This window comes from Lissotriton vulgaris, chromosome 6 (genome assembly GCF_964263255.1).
Source record: "Lissotriton vulgaris chromosome 6, aLisVul1.2, whole genome shotgun sequence".
In the NCBI taxonomy this organism is placed as follows: Eukaryota; Metazoa; Chordata; class Amphibia; order Caudata; family Salamandridae; genus Lissotriton; species Lissotriton vulgaris.
This window is the reverse complement of record NC_141694.1, coordinates 601,098,506-601,114,535: the sequence shown is the minus strand read 5'-3', so window position 1 is coordinate 601,114,535 and position 16,030 is coordinate 601,098,506. Positions and strand designations below refer to the sequence as shown.

The 16,030-nt window shown below is 46.1% G+C and overlaps 1 protein-coding gene across 1 annotated transcript in view; it reads right to left on the bottom strand.

Moving 5' to 3' along the window:
* The window catches only part of USP45 (ubiquitin specific peptidase 45), a 2,087,971-nt gene that overhangs the window by 1,099,761 nt on the left and 972,180 nt on the right, over positions 1 to 16,030 (bottom strand). The window lies entirely within an intron of this gene.

Here is a 16,030-nt window from a genome sequence, read left to right as displayed (position 1 = left end):
GAAAAGCGAATTCAACATAGCACAATTTCTATGGACTGTTTTAATGGTTCTAGCTATTAGTGCTCTGAAAGGCAGACCATGTGGCCCAAGTGGTAGCAAAAGCAAAACAAGGTAATATACGTGTGCAGGTGGAAACCATGAAAGAAGGACATTTAAATGAGAGTATAGTATTTTTGCTTCATTAAAGCAAAAATGAAAGGCAATCAAAGACAGGAAAATAACATAAAACACAGCATTAACTGTTTAAATGATAAATGTATACAAAGCAAGCAAGATAAATGCTCAATATTGAATTCTCAGGAGTATGAATCCTACTAATGACAATTAAGTATTTCAGCATTCTGAGGCCTTCAACTGGAGCACCACTGAACTAGGCAATAGTAAAACCTGTAATATACATCGATTAGGAAAGGTAGGAGCCTGGCATGAAGCGCTGTAAATAAACCATTTTATAGGTATTGTTTTTAAAATTTGTTTTAACAAGACAAAAACATCTAAAGAAAATTGCAAAAGACCTGCTCACGCCATTTGTGGCTAAAATAACAAAACTGCATGAGGCATTGACCGACACATCTGCCAAATAGAAAGCCTTATGCAAACCAGAAACAACACTTCTGACAGCTCTAGACAAGAAAGGGCAACACTACTACAGGACACCAACTGAGTTCTTGACAATCCAGATTCATTCTAGTAGAGCCAACACGAACAAACACAAACTTTACACTACCACTCCGCGGAAGGACTTTAGGTGGATTACAATTGCAATACTGAATGATCCTTTTAAAAACGTGGGAACATGCACAGAAAGGTATTGGACATGAAGACTAAACACAGAACTTCAATTGCACTTTTACAGCAGCCTTAACTAAGTATGCAGAAATATAACCAATAGAAGACAGTGACTATTAATATCAGGCCCATTTACCCCAATCCCTTCCTACAACACAAAGAGATGGTTAATCTGACTAGGGAACTAAAATGGACAAATTGTGTATACAAGTGTAGTTCAAATATATACAAGAATGGAATTTACTGGTGTTTGACTATTACAGCTACTGTTCTGATGGCACCGGTTAGAGGAAGAGAATAGCCCCTGCATTGCTAGCAACATAGTCATTATTGAGCAAAAAGGATGCGAGAGACCAGTCATGCTACTTGTAAATGTAAATGTAAATGTATTGGCATTTATATAGCGCACTACTTACCCGTAGGGTCCCAAGGCGCTTCGACCGCTGCGAAACCCTTCCTGGCTTCCCTGAGAGATGGTCCCTTAATAGGTATCTCCAGGGTGAGACCAGGCATCCCCGGCGGTCTGGTGGGGCCGTTAGTGAAGATGAGGCAAGCTAATGCCCAGAGTTGCCGAGCGTGATCGCTGATCAGAGTGGGCACCGAGGCGAGAGAATTATCGAGTCCGCTGACCCTGGTCCTGAAACCTGCCGCGCCAGGAATCGAACCCTGGTCCCGGGCCGTCCTCTGCTCTCGGGTCTGCCGCCTCTAACCAGTGAGCCACACTACGTCCACTACTTGCCCATAACTATCTACATTTTTCAAACAAAGATACAGCATATGATATGAGCAATAGATTCTTAGCTCCTTGGGCTGCGGGGGAAATAACACAAGTTCTGGCTATCAAGCACATGGGCATACTAACTATGTAGAAAAGTTTAGACATTTGTGCATAGACCTGTTTTCACTGGAGACAAACTTTTCTCCCAAATTTCTTTTCAGTGGCATCAATCCAAGTCGTCTTGGGGCACTGATACTCTGATGACTCCATGGCCGCATGAATTGTTATATATGTTTTCTCCATACCATTCAATCCCAAGAGTACAGAGAAAGATCGGGGTAAAGACTGCCAGTCCCCTACAGATATAGAAGGCAGTGGTACCCATCACTAATACAGTTAGGACACGAGGGCCCGTGTATCTTCCCACTGTCTCCACCTCCTCTAATATGTACAATTCTGTCTTCAACAGACCTTGGCAGTTGTTACGTCTGGGAGTTTCATACTTTAAAGGCTAGCTTTGATGGCCAATGGTTGCTCTTTGAAGGTGGCTCAATTCAACCAACAGTTCCAAAGCCTAAAAACCCCATTGGTGTATGCAAGATACTGTAAAAATGTTGAGGGGTCATGTCAGAAGCAAGATCTGCCTTACTTGTCAAACTACCAACATATTAGAATTCCTTAGATCAATCAGGATTCATAAAGAGAGGAAAATCACCTGCGAGGGTCTCAAGGCATTGCAGGTGTTAGCTGTTTAGCCAGGGATTCACTTTGGGATAAGCAGTGTCAATATTGAAGTCAATAGACAATCATCAAAGCTTTCAGAATGTAGAGGTTTGGTCTATAAATCCATTGCCAGCAGATTACTGAAAAAGATACAATTTAAAAAAAACTGTAGTACCACCATGGCATCTAAAACTGGTGCTAGTAGAATTGCGGGGAAGTCTTTTCATGCATTCACTGTTGCCACAGGTTCAGCGTACCCCCAGTTAATGAGCCACCCGAAGAGAGGGAAACACAAGAAGAGTGGTGGTCCAGCCCTTCTGAGAACCAACATCTCCTTTCTTTTCAGCCAGGGGTCTGGAAAGCAGAAACTGATACCGACTAGTATGGTAGCACTCCCAGTGCAGAGGACTGTGCCTTTAAACCTCCCGGAGACAAGGAAAGCACTGCCTGGACGAGCAACGTCATTCTGAGTAGATCAATAAAATCGAGCTGCTGGTCCGAAATAGAGGAGGAAGAACCCGGAAGACGCGGAGGCAGTACGAGCGAGAGGAACGAGCAGAGAGCGGAGAGAAGACCAGGAGAAGACCACCTAACGCTGACCCGAGGTTTCGACGGCTTGCGGCTCGAACAACAGCCAGGAGGCAAACGTCCCTGCATATCACACAGCCACGCTTCCGGAGGTGCATGGCGCTCACAGGTACAGGAGCGGGATGTGGGCTGGATCAGGAGGAAGGAGAGGGAGCACGAGTGATTGTATTTTGTCGTGCGAGCAGCCTCCAGCTATAACCCTCCCCTGGACTCACAAGCACTTTAAACCCCGAACAAAATGTCTTACATCGGGGACCCTGCACTTCCCCTCCCTGGTATAGTAACAAAGGGACAAGTAGGCTGACACGTGGTTTTCTTTCTTTTCCTTTTATTTTTGGCATACGAGACGCTGGCCGAGTTGAAGTTAGCCTCTGACAAGAAGAAGCAGACGACAGGAGACCCAGTATCTCAGCGTAAAGGCCCGGATAAGAAGCATTATCTTTGGACTCAATAGACATTTGAAACTGGCCTCATTGAAACGCTGTGTGTATAGAAAAATAAAGTCAAGTTTGTCACGACGTGAAGTGAACCTATTTACCTCTTTCCTGACCTCGATCCCATATACCCTTCCCCACTACACATGGTGGAAAATGCGGGCATAAGTGCCATTAGTAAGGACATAATGGATGCCCTAATCCAGCACATAGTGAAGGCTCAGGACAAGCTAGGATGGGCGGTGGAAAGTCAGATGTCCGCCCAGGCCAACAGAGACCTATTTAAAGACACAATGACCGCCCAGATGGAGGGCCTACAGAAAATAGTCACTGAACTGGACCATGCCTTCTATGTGAGTGTGAGGGTTAACAAACATATAATCAGGGCACTGTTAGATTCCGGTGTAAACAATCCGTAATACAGGGGGAACTAGTCAGGCCACACCAGTTCGTTCAGGGAACCATGGTACACATTAGGTGTGTACACAGGGACGTGAAACCCTACCCCGTGGCTATGATAGACCTAGCCTACACGGAGGGCACCCCTTGTACTGTAAAAGTAGGGGTGATGTCTGACTTACCAGAAGATCTTATCAAAGGAACGTACAATCCCCATTTTTTAGCAGTTTTTCATTCCATACTACAGGGTGGAAAGGAGAAGGAGGAGAATGGTCCCTTCCCCAGCAACCCCCTACCGGCTCTGATCACACCGGAGCCCTGGCTTATGGATAAGAGCTTCAGGTTTGCCCAGACAAACGACCCAACCCTCCAGAATGCCTGGCAGACGTCCACCAAACCCGAAGAAGGGCCCGTACACCGGTTCCCCCATTTTCAGGTCAAAGGTGGCCTATTGTACCAGATAGGAGCCAAAGGTGATACCCCCCCAGCTCCTGGTGCCGTCCTCCTTCAGGGACAAAATCCTCTTCTTTTCAAACTCCCAACTCACTGCTGGACACCTAGGTAGCGAAAAAACAATCCAAAACGTCTTACGACACTTCTATTGGCCAGGTATATACAATGATATAAAGAAATACTGTCAGGAGTGTGTAACCTGCCGAAAGATGAGCTCTTACAAACCTCCCCATCCCTTTACAACCACTACCAGTGATAGGAAACCCCTTTTCTCGGATAGGAATGGACCTTATAGGCCCCTTCCCAAAATACGACGGGGACATCAGTATGCTTTAGTGGTCGTTGACTATGCAACCAGATACCCTGAGGCTTTTCCTTTGAGAGCCCCCAATACCCAAGCAATAGCTGATCGACTGATAGAGCTTTTTTTCTCGAGTTGGTTTCCCTAAAGAGTTCCTGACAGATCAGGGAACCCCGTTTGTTTCCCGACTGATGACGGAGGTGTGCAAAATCCTTAACCTCCAGCACATCAAAAAAGACCGATGGTTTGGTGGAAAGGTATAAAGGACCCATCAAAAATATACTAAAGAAAATGCCGTAGTGGAGGGAAGGGAATGGGACCAGCTTCTTCCTCTGGTGCTCTATGTGATCAAAAAGTCAGGTCCAGAGCAGTCTGGGTTGTTACTCCTTTGAGTTGCTGTATGGACGGCGATCTAGGACTCTCTTGGACTTGACCAAAGAAGCTTGGGAGAAAGAGAAGGAAGAGCGCACCCGCCACTTCCTAGACTATACCCAAAACCTTAAGTCCAAGATAGGGACGCTCCGAGACCTTGCTTACTCCCAATTGGAAAAGAAACAAGAGAGACAAAAGCATTTCTATGACCGAGGAAAGAAGTGGGGGAAACTAAACCAAGACAACTGGGTCTTGGTTCTACTGCAATCTTCCTCCAGCAAAATGAGAGCAGATTGGCTGGGCCCATATAAAGTAGTAGGTACCATTGGTAGAACCCTCTACAAAAATACAGCTGAAACCAGGTCGAACACAAACATACCACATTAACCTTCTAAAGAAATAGTTAGGTCCAATTCCCGCCCCTGCCAGGATTACTATACCAAGCTTTACATCGGAGTGCACCATTGACCAACTGGTAGTCAACAACAACCTGGAAGAACAGGAATGACAGTCCCTAGATGCCATGTTGATGTCTTTCAGTTCTACGTTTTCTGACCAACCAGGGAAGACCTCCCTGATAGAACCAACCATAGAAAAGGTACCCGGTCATGTGGTAAAACAGCGACCCTACCGCATACCGGCAGCACGGAGAAAGGTCATAGGAAAGGAGGTCCAGAGTATGTTAGAATTGGGCGTTATTCGCCCTTCCAGGAGTGAGTGGTCCTCACCTATCGTGATGGTGCCTAAACCAGATGGTCCACCCATTTTTGCATGGACTTCAGAGCCCTGAATGCCATATCCAAATTCGATTCATACCCCATCCCTAGAGTTGACGAACTGATCGAGAAGCTAGGAGAGGCACGCTATATAACAACCCTAGATCTCACTACAGGTTACTGGCAGGTCCCACTTCATGAAGCAGATAGAGAGAAGACTGCTTTTATCACTCTTGTTGGGTTATATGAATTCATGGTCCTACAGTTTGGTCTCCATGGGGCACCCGCCACCTTCCAACGGCTTATGAATACGGTGCTCCGGGACCATCAAACATTTTCATCAGCATATTTGGACGATATTGTGGTATATAGTCCCACATGGGAGAAACACCTTACAGACCTCCAGAAAGTTCTAAGTGCACTATCCAGCTTCTTATAAACTCCCAAAAAATCGAGGATGGGTTTCCAAAAAGTTTGATACCTAGGGTATGTGTTAGGCCACGGTCTAATCAAACCCCAAGAAGAGAAAGTCAAGGCGATCTGAGACACCCCTTTTCCCTCAACCAAATGAGAGGTAAGGGATTTTTTGGGACTTTTGGGGTATTACTGTCTGTTTATACCACAGTACTACGAGATAGCTAATCCCCTGACAGATCTTCTGAAAAAAGAGTTTCACTCCTGGACCCTGCTAAACCCCTCGGAGGCAGTAAAAGAAGCATTCAGGCGTCTAAAAGACTGCATCAATACATCTCTGGTCCTGTTCTCTCCCGATTTCTCAAAGCCTTTCATTCTACAGACGGATGCCTCAGAAAATGGTTTAGGTGCAGTACTGTCCCAGAAATCCCTTGATGGTGTGGAACAGCCCATCCTCTTTATAAGCTGAAAGCTATTACCTAGAGAAAGGAAATATCCAACCATTGAAAAGGAATGCCTTGCCATAAAATGGGCCGTAGATAAATTACAATATTACCTTGAAGGGGCGCATTTCATTTTGTATAACGACCATGCCCCTCTTCAATGGATGAGCCGAAATATGGGCCAGAATCCTTGTGTATTGCAATGTTTCCTGACCGTGCAGCCTTTCTCGTTCGAAGTTTGACACCGTAGTGGGGCAGACATTCTCACAAGGGTCCTTCCTTTCCCCGATCGGGAGAATCCTAGGGGAGGGGTATGTCACAGGTTCAGCGTTCCCCCAGTTAATGAGCCACCCGAAGAGAGAGAAACACAAGAAGAGTGGTCCAGCCCTTCTGAGAACCAACATCTCCTTTCTTTTCAGCCGGGGGACTGGAAAGCAGAAACATATACCATCTAGTATGGGAGCACTCCGGTGCGGAGGACTGTGCCTTTAAACCTCCTGGAGACAAGAAAAGCACCACCTGGACGTGCAACGTCATTCTGAGCGGACCAATAAAATCGAGCGGCTGGTCCGACATAGAGGAGGAAATACCCGGAAGATGAGGCAGTACGAGCAAGAGGAATGAGCAGAGAGCGGAGAGAAGACCAGGAGTAGACCACCTAACGCTGACCCGAGGTTTCGAAGGTGTGCGGCTCGAACAACTGCCAGGAGGCCAATGTCCCTGCGGATTGCCCAGCCACGCTCCTCCCCGGACTCATGAGCACTTTAAACCCCGAACGAAAGTCTTACACCGGTGACCCTGCATTTCCCCTCCTTGGTATAGTAACAAAGGGACAAGTAGGCTGACATGTGGTTTTCTTTCTTTTCCTTTTATTTTTGGCGTACGAGACACTGGCCGAGTTGAAGTTAGCCTCTGACAAGAAGAAGCAGATGACAGGAGCCCCAGTATATCAGCGTAAAGACCTGGATAAGAAGCATTATCTCTGGGCTCAATAGACATTTGAAACTGGCCTCATTGAAACGCTGTGTGTATAGAAAAATATAGCCAAGTTTGTCACGACATGAAGTGAACCTCTTTTTTGACCTCGATCCCATAGACCCTTCCCGCTACAACTGTCTATAGACTTGAAAATGTTATCTGCCTCTGTATTATTTCTTCTAGCTATATGTTCAAGAATGTAGTTGAATAGGAGCACTACTTTGTAAGGAATCATATTTAAGATCTTTGCTGACTGACAAGTGCTTCGAACTCTGCCATTATTTTTCCAAAGGCGCCTTCTCTCTTCCGCTGTACTTCGGTTTCTCCGGTGTTACTTTTTCCCCAGCTCACTTCTGAGTTTTAGAAGAAACTGTATTGCTTAGATATATTTAGAGCACTGAATATTTACCTGCAGAAAACCTCTACTTTCAGAAAGACAGTTTTTTAGTTTGTGACTTAAGGTTTAGCTGTGTAAAGGAAGTAGATGGATAAGGTTTGCTATTTCTTTCTATGGCATACATCGTTGAAGGGATCCCTCTGCCTGATTAGATACAAAGCTGATCAAGGAGGGGCATGGCAGGGATTGAGCTGCTTTTAGGGGTCCACATTGAGAGATATATGTAATGCTGCAACACACTCTATCCCTCACACCTTTCCCAACCATTATCAGTTGAAAGTAGGATCTGGTTACTTCCAAGTAATTTTCAAACTCCATGTCCGAGTCTTCCTTGTCCCACTCCGAAATTTCCCTCCCACCATTTCCCAGATCAATTACATGGCCAATTCTTTTTCTGGGTTATGGAAGGGTCATACATATAAAAGGTATTACTGTTCGGGCGGGGAGGGAAACTTATTTCCTCTAAAGTTTTTTACTTAATCCTTTTTAATTTGCTTTGGCATGCAACCTTTGTCTGGGAGGATGGGGCTCATTCTGGGTTAAGGAAGTCTTGTACTCGGAGTAATAAAGATTGAGGTAGCCAGAATCTGGAACTTCAGGAAACAAATTGTAAGATTAAGCTGCATGAGGCAGAAGAGGGCCTCTGAAATATGAATGAGGAGAAGCAACCCAGAATAGAAAACACTCACAATAAAGCAAAGCACTGGCTTCTACAAATTATTAAAGTAAAGGAAAATTCCTACAATATTTAGGACCATATGTCAGATCAGTTCTATTTATGACTGATTTTCACAATATACATTTTTCTGGAATTTTACAATAATCAATTTTCACAAAAAAGTATAAAAATATTATGTGAGGTTACTACACGTTCAGAACCAGAAAGCAAAGAAAACACAAGCATTTACAATGCAATGGTCTCGGCATCATTAAAGGTAGAGCTATTGGCATTGCTCATGACATTTCGTTTTTTTTTTTTTTAAATAATCAATGGCATTGTCATTTACATTGCTCCCGAAATTCCGGTTACGGGATGTGCATGCTCACGGCTGTCGTGGGGCGGGACTTCCTGGGACTTCCGTCTACTGCGAGAGTAGCGGTGGCAGCAGAAGTCAGGAGTGGCGGCTGATGCGGTAAGTGGGGCAGGGGGGAGGGAGGAGTGTGTGTGTATGTATGTATGTATGTGTGTGTGTGGTGTCCCAAGTGATGTGGTGGTGTCCCCGAGTGCTGCCCCCGAGTGATGTGGTGGTGTCCCCAAGTGACGAGTGGTGCCCCTGAGTGATGTGGTGGTGACCCAAAGTGGTGTGGTGGTGTCCCCGAATGAAGTGGTGATGTCCCCGAATGAAGTGGTGATGTCCCCGAGTGAAGTGGTGGTGTCCCCGAGTGATGTGGTGGTGTCCCCGAGTGATGTGGTGGTGTCCCCGAGTGATGTGGTGGTGTCCCCGAGTGATGTGGTGATGTCCCCGAGTGATGTGGTGGTGCCGCCAGAGTGATGTGAAAATCGAACTTCTGATGCACAGACTTGAGAACACAAAGGTATAATGGGGGGAAATTAAACCTTCAAGCCCCAGAATACAACAATTTTGCTGGCTAAAATATTGTGCAATTTTCCAGCACTGCAGTCACCAGGATCATCTGTGAAAGATATTCAGACAAAACAATATCTAGGACATGTCAACATTACCAGTGGTAGGCTTACAGAAGTAAACCATTGTTTTTCCCGTGGCAGCCACACTTGTAAAAGACCTCTAGGGCTGAGGATTGTTCAGGGGCACAACTGATTTGCTCCTGAAAAGTCGGCAGGCTGTTTCAGATTTAGTAACATCTCCTACCAGTGAATGAATTACAGTTAAAAGGCTGGAGGGGATGCGGTATAACCAGACACATGACACTTCTGAACCTTACCAGGCAACAGAGAAAAGGCAGATTCAGTGGCGCCCCAAGAACCTCATACATCTGACTGATTTCACCTTAGCGCTACTGCAACATATGATGAAAATGAAGAAAACATGCACAAACAACCCAGGCTGCTTGCAGAGAACCTTTCATTCTGAGGAGTCTCTTCATGATATTGTCAGATAACTAATGTTTATTACTGTCCAATTCATCCAACTCTTTTTTATTAATCTCAAAAGGATGAAAGGCTGAGTGGACCTGTGACTATAGAGGCCAAAGTTGACCTCTGCAGTGGATGCAAGAGACCTCTGAGCTACCAGCACTGGCTTAATTCAATACATTTGACATAGTAAAATACTGTAACTAAAATACATATTTTAGCCCTTGTTTACTCCATCTGTGAGCCTAGTGCCCATGTACTGTTTTTGCAAACCGTTTTAAGATGGAATTAATAAAGGTAACAACACGCCACTGATGTAGGGATCAAAAGTTAGGAATTGAAGATTCACACCTTCATTAACCAATGATGCTAAACTTACATGCATCTATCTCTCTAAGGGGCAGTATTACAAGTGGGGCAGTAATCAGGAACTTATAATGAAGCCCTAAAGACCAAAACAAACAGGACTGCACGTGAAATTGTGTCGACTATAATTCAGGTTTAAGAAGCGCGGGTACTCAATACATTCTTAACTATCCTCAGATCACTACCTAAAAACATATGTTCATGTTTGAAACACAATTGAAATGGTGTTCTCTGAACAAAGGACAATTGCAGCAGAGTTCCCTGCCCACGTCGTATGAACCAAGTTCAGCAAAAGTGACGCCGAAGTCCTATTCATTTTGACTTGTACAGAGAACAATCTACACGTTAACATTTATTTCCTTGTGATGCAGAATGCGTTTCTTGGGTTTGCGAATAATGCAAGAGCCCTTCGGCCTTACCATATAAGCCACAAGCATGTTACTGGACCATTTGAGAGGACAGCACTTAGAGGTCTCTGACTCAGAAGCAAACAAACTTTCTGAAAGTGAGCACTGTGACCTTAAGGACCTTCCCTAGAAGCGAAGCAATCACTGTTAGACTCAATTGTAAAACGTTCACGAAGTGAATGTTTCACCAAGAAATAAATAATCACCCGGAAATATTGTGCGCAATGCAGGTACAATTCCAAATTGGAGAGGCTCGCGCTTCAATGAAATTGTCGTATTCCGGCCGCCGCGGAAGTCAGGCACGGTCGCCTGTGACGGGAGCGGGGCCACGTCCAGACCGGAAGAGGAGGCAGGCGGAGTCAATGCGTCTCGCGGCCCGGGGCTCCTGTGAGCGGTGTGGAGCCCCGGGGCCGCGCTAGCCGGAGGTTGGGCGCCGCGTGCTGAGAGAAGAGTCCCCGACATTGGCCAGGTAAGTTACAAAAGGCTGGGGGGGCTTGGTGCACGTGTGTGTGTGTGTGTGTGTGTGTGTGTGTGTGTGTGCGTGTATGCTTGTGTGTGTGTGTATGTATGTGTGCGACGGTGAAGGCGGGGGAGGGAGGGGGGCCTCGGTGCACTTGTGTGTGTGTGTGTGTGTGTGTGCGCGTGCGTGTGTGTATGTGTCAGGGGGGTGTCTCTGTATGTATGTATGTGCGTGCGTGTGCATGGGCGCTTGTGTGTGTATGCGCATGCGTGTGTGGTGCTTGAGCTTCCCAGGAGACAGCGCCTGGCCACAGCGCGCGTTCACGTTTCAAATCGGCTCCAAGGATGCGCGCGGCCGGAACTGTCTCCTGGGAAGCACACTCGCTAACAAAAGATCTCGGCGAGACGCGCTTCCGCGCGTTGAGCCGAGACCTAAAAAACAAATCCTTACAATTAAAATCACATAAACCCACTCCCGTTGAAAGATAAAATACACTCAGGACATTAAAAACTTCCTTGTCTTTCTTAAAGTTATGGAAGCTTTAGCTAATAAACAGTTAACGGAATATCTTGAATTGAATAATTCAATTGGCCCTTCCCAGTCAGGCTTTGAAGAGTCGCATAGTACCGAATCGGCAATAACTGAAGTAACAAATACGATTAAGTTGGTCTTAGACAAAGGGACACCAACTATGTTGATCCTCCTTGACCTGTCAGCAGCGTTTGGCACCATCTCTTATCGTATCCTTGTGCATAGGTTACGAGAGATTGGTGTCAGCGGAATGGCATTAAAATGGTTAGAAAATTTCCTGGCTGACAGAACACAGCAAGTCCAACTATAATTGTTCACTTCTCCGCTACGGATTTAGATAAAGGGGTCCCACAGGGTTTCATCTTAAGCCCCACCTTGTTCAACATCTATGTGTCCTCCCTGGCCACCATCATTAGATCTTGTGGATTTGATACCATCTCGTACGCGGACGATACACAATTGATAGTCACTATTGACCCAAATCCCTTGACGACCAGAGAGAAAAGTCAAAGCTGTATGTTAGAGACGGTGGCATGGATGACTGCGAATTTCCTACAGCTAAACACCCGCAAAACCGAGATTCTGTTGTTCGGAAAGGCGGAGGAGCTCTGGTCCACAGATTGGTGGCCTTATGAGCTGGGTGAACCCCCTACGCCAAAAAAATGGTTGAAAAACCTAAGTATTCAGGTCGATGACAAACTCTCCATGGAAGAACACGTGAAAAGCATCTCAGGCACATGTTTGCTTTGGCCTAATGCGAATGCTTAGAAAGATATTTCCTTGGATCCCTCTCTCAGCAAGAAAATCTCTCATACAGGCATTACTAATGAGTAGACTAGACTATGGAATCCCTACTAGTAGGGATTAGGGAAGATCTATTCTCTAGGCTGCAGGTTGTGCAAGACCACAGCCGCACGTCTAGCCCTTAATCGGCCCACTCGAACACCTTCCGAACCCCTCATGCGACTGCTTCACTGGCTGCCCATTAGGAAACGAGCAGGGAGAGGTCCAGCTTACCTGAGAAAGAAGCTAAAACCATATATTCCTTCCCACCAATTGAGTGATCGGCGGCTGTTGTGCCCTTTGAGGATCAATAAAATCAGAATGGGCGGCCGCTCATTCTCGTATCTTGCCCCATTCCATTGGAAAAAACTGCCAGACAATATCTGCGCTTGTTCCAACTTCTGGCAGTTTAAAAAACTTCTTAAAACCTGGTTGTTCAGTCACTAATCAGTTGTCTCTACTCTGCTCTGTCTGATATTGTGGCGCCAAGAGATCCCCTTGCGGATGATTTGTTTTGCGCCTAATAAATTTAAATAATAAAAATAAAAAATAAAAAATAGTGACCAGACTGAGGGAAGGAGAATACACTGCCTACGAACCTACAAAGCTCTACAATACTAAGAACACCCAAAGAGCACAGTTTCTACCAGTTTAAAACCACTACAGTGTGTTAAAAAAATAAGCGCTGTACAGAGGAGAATAGTGACGTATTTCAACCAATGTTGTAAGTGGAGTCGCATAGCAAAGTGGATCCTCTCGTGAAGTGCAAGTTAAAAATCATACATAGTTGAAAAACATAGGAGAGGAGAAATACCTGTAATCTGAAGCTACAAGCTTTGTTTCCCCATCGGCACACATGTCATAGGGTAAAGGTATTCCTGAGGTGGGTATTAGAATCTGGGAGCCCAACATAGGAATGCATGACCGTGCCTTGGTTCTGAGTTAGAAGGTCCACCGGTTGGACAGTTTCTTGTGGGAAATTACAGAGAAGTCGAGAAGGGTGGTGAACCAGGGTTGTCTGGTCTGGATGGAGGAGTGGAAGGTTTGCTGGATCTTTCAAAACCACTTATGGGAGTAGCAAATATCAATGACTAGTTCATCCATAGTGCATTGCCCATGGACTATGGGTGTCGAAATTTGGCTTTTTCGGACATTGCAAAAAGGTCTACATTGGGGAATCCCCAATGACGAAGTCAAGGAGTAGGACTTGTGGGTTGAATTCCCACTCATAGTCTTGCCACATCCTGCTAAGCAGTTTTGAAAAGTCACTGTCCACTCCCGAAGGTACTCTGTTAGTAGATGTATGTTGAGGTGGAGAACCCAAAGCCAAATGCTCTGCCATAGTGATGACAGCTGTTAAGAATGTGTGCCTCCTTGTTTCTGGATGTCAAACATGTCCATCATGTTGTCTGTCCTGATGAACCATCATGTTGTCTGTCCTGATGAAGACTATCTTGCGTTGAAGCTGTTAGAACAAGGCCTTGAGTGCTAGATGAATGGCCTAGAACTCTAAGTTATTTGTGTGGAAGTCCAGTTGATTTTTTAAATTTATTTTTTACATTTTTAAAGCGGACTGTTACCAGCCGGTGTCCTGGCGCTGATTGACCACTCCCAAAGCAAGACCTGAAGCTTATTGTCTACAAAGCCAGGTTTTCAGGGCCCTCCGAAAGGACATCAAATCTGGTGCCTGTCTGAGGACCACTGGCAAAGCGTTCCAGGCCTTAGCTGCTCCCAGGGAAAAACTTCTCCCCCTCCCATCGGGCTTTTTTAACTCTTGGAACTACAATCAGCCCCTGATCGGCTGATCTAAGTGATCTTGCTGGTTTGTACCACTGAAAGAGCTGGGTCATGCAGTGAGGGCCCACTCCTTTGAGCGCCTTAAAGACTATACAGAGAGCTTTGAATGCTATTCTTTTGCGTACCGGTAGCCAGTGTAGTTTTACCAAATCCTGGGCCACAGAGGCAAATTTAGGTGTACCCGTGATCAGGCGGGCTGCTGCATTTTGCAGGATTTGTAGTTTATTAAGCAGCCCCTGTTGGGCATTGAGCAGCAAGCTGTTGCAGTAATCCAGCCGGGACATAATCAATCCCGTCACCACTGTCTTCCTGTGCTCATCTGGGAGAAAGGGCAGAACTTTGCGTACTGTTTTCAGGACATAGTGGGTGGCTGAAGACAGCGCGTTTACTTGAGGCCTGAAGGACAGTGTATCGTCCATCAGGATCCCAAGGTTCTTGACCTTAGCAACTGGGGAGGGAGGGACACCCATTTCCTCCGACCACCATCTTGAGGACCAGAAATTCTCTCTAGCCCCAAACAGGAGAACTTCAGTTTTTGATGAATTCAGCTTTAGGCAGTTCCCTGCCATCCAGCTGCTGACTACGCGCATGCAGTCTTTAAACCTGTCGGCCGTGCCTTCCTCTCCCCCTGGTAGCAGCGACACCACAATCTGCGTGTCGTCTGCATATGATGTTGAGTTGAAGCCGAATGATCTAATGACAGGTGCCAGAGTGGAGACATAAACGTTAAAAAGAGTCGGACTCAGGGACGAGCCCTGAGGAACCCCCCCAAGGGAGCACAAACGGATTCGACTCTAGATCACCCAGAGCCACCACCTGGCTTCTGTTGGAAAGGAAAGCCTGTAAGATCTTAAGTGCTTTACCCTGAATCCCGCAGGCCCCTAGACGGGCCCACCAATAGCCTATGGTGGACCGTATCAAAGGCCGCGGACAGGTCCAACAGGATCAAGGAGGCTCTGCCTCCTGCGTCCATCACAGTCCTGATGTCTTCTGCCGACTTGATTAGGGCTGATTCTGTGCTGTGGCCCGCCCGGAATCCATGTTGAGATGGATCCAGATGTTGCCCAGCACCCAGAAAAATACTCAGCTGAGTATTCATTATTCCCTCTATGATCTTGGCCGGCAGTGGGAGTCTGGCAATGGGAGGGTAGTTGTTCAGGTCGGCCCCATCCAAATTTGTTTTTTTTAAGAGGGGCAAGATGGATGCCTGTTTCCAACGGGACGGGAACTCCCCACTTTCCAGCATGGTATTAAATAATGGGGTGAGCACCGTAGCTATCGTAAGTGAAGCTAACTTTGCTACGGTAGCTGGGCAGGGGTCGCGAGGAGAGCCTGATTTTAGCCTCAGCAACCGTTTCCGGACCTCCTCCTCGCTTATCGGGGAGAAGCTTGTTAGCCTATTTTCCTGTCTATTAGTCTCTGTGCTCACTGGATTGGCCTCTAAGGGGTTGATCTTTACTTGGTCATCCAGTGAGTTGAAAATCGTCTCTACTTTATTCTGAAAGAATTTGGCCAGGTCCTCCCATAATTCCTGACTGACCGGCACCGCCACAGGTTTTGGGGCTGCCAGCGATGAAACTGTTTGAAAGAGTTCCTTTGGGGAATTACTAGCCTCCTTAATACGATTGGTAAAGAAGGTGCGTTTAGCCTTCCCTATTATCTCTTTGTACACCGCCAACTCCAATTTGAGTCTCTTTCTATCGGCTTCATAGTAGTTTTTCCGCCAGATTCTCTCTAATCTCTTGTAAATAATTTTATGTTCCCTGATCTCCTCTGAAAACCACGGGGCTGATGGATACGAGCGAGTGGAGTGACAGGATTTGGGTGGTGCTAGACGTGTACATGCTTTGTCTACCCAGTTGGTATAGGCAGTTGCCGCCTCCTCTGCGTCTCCTGGAAGAGGCA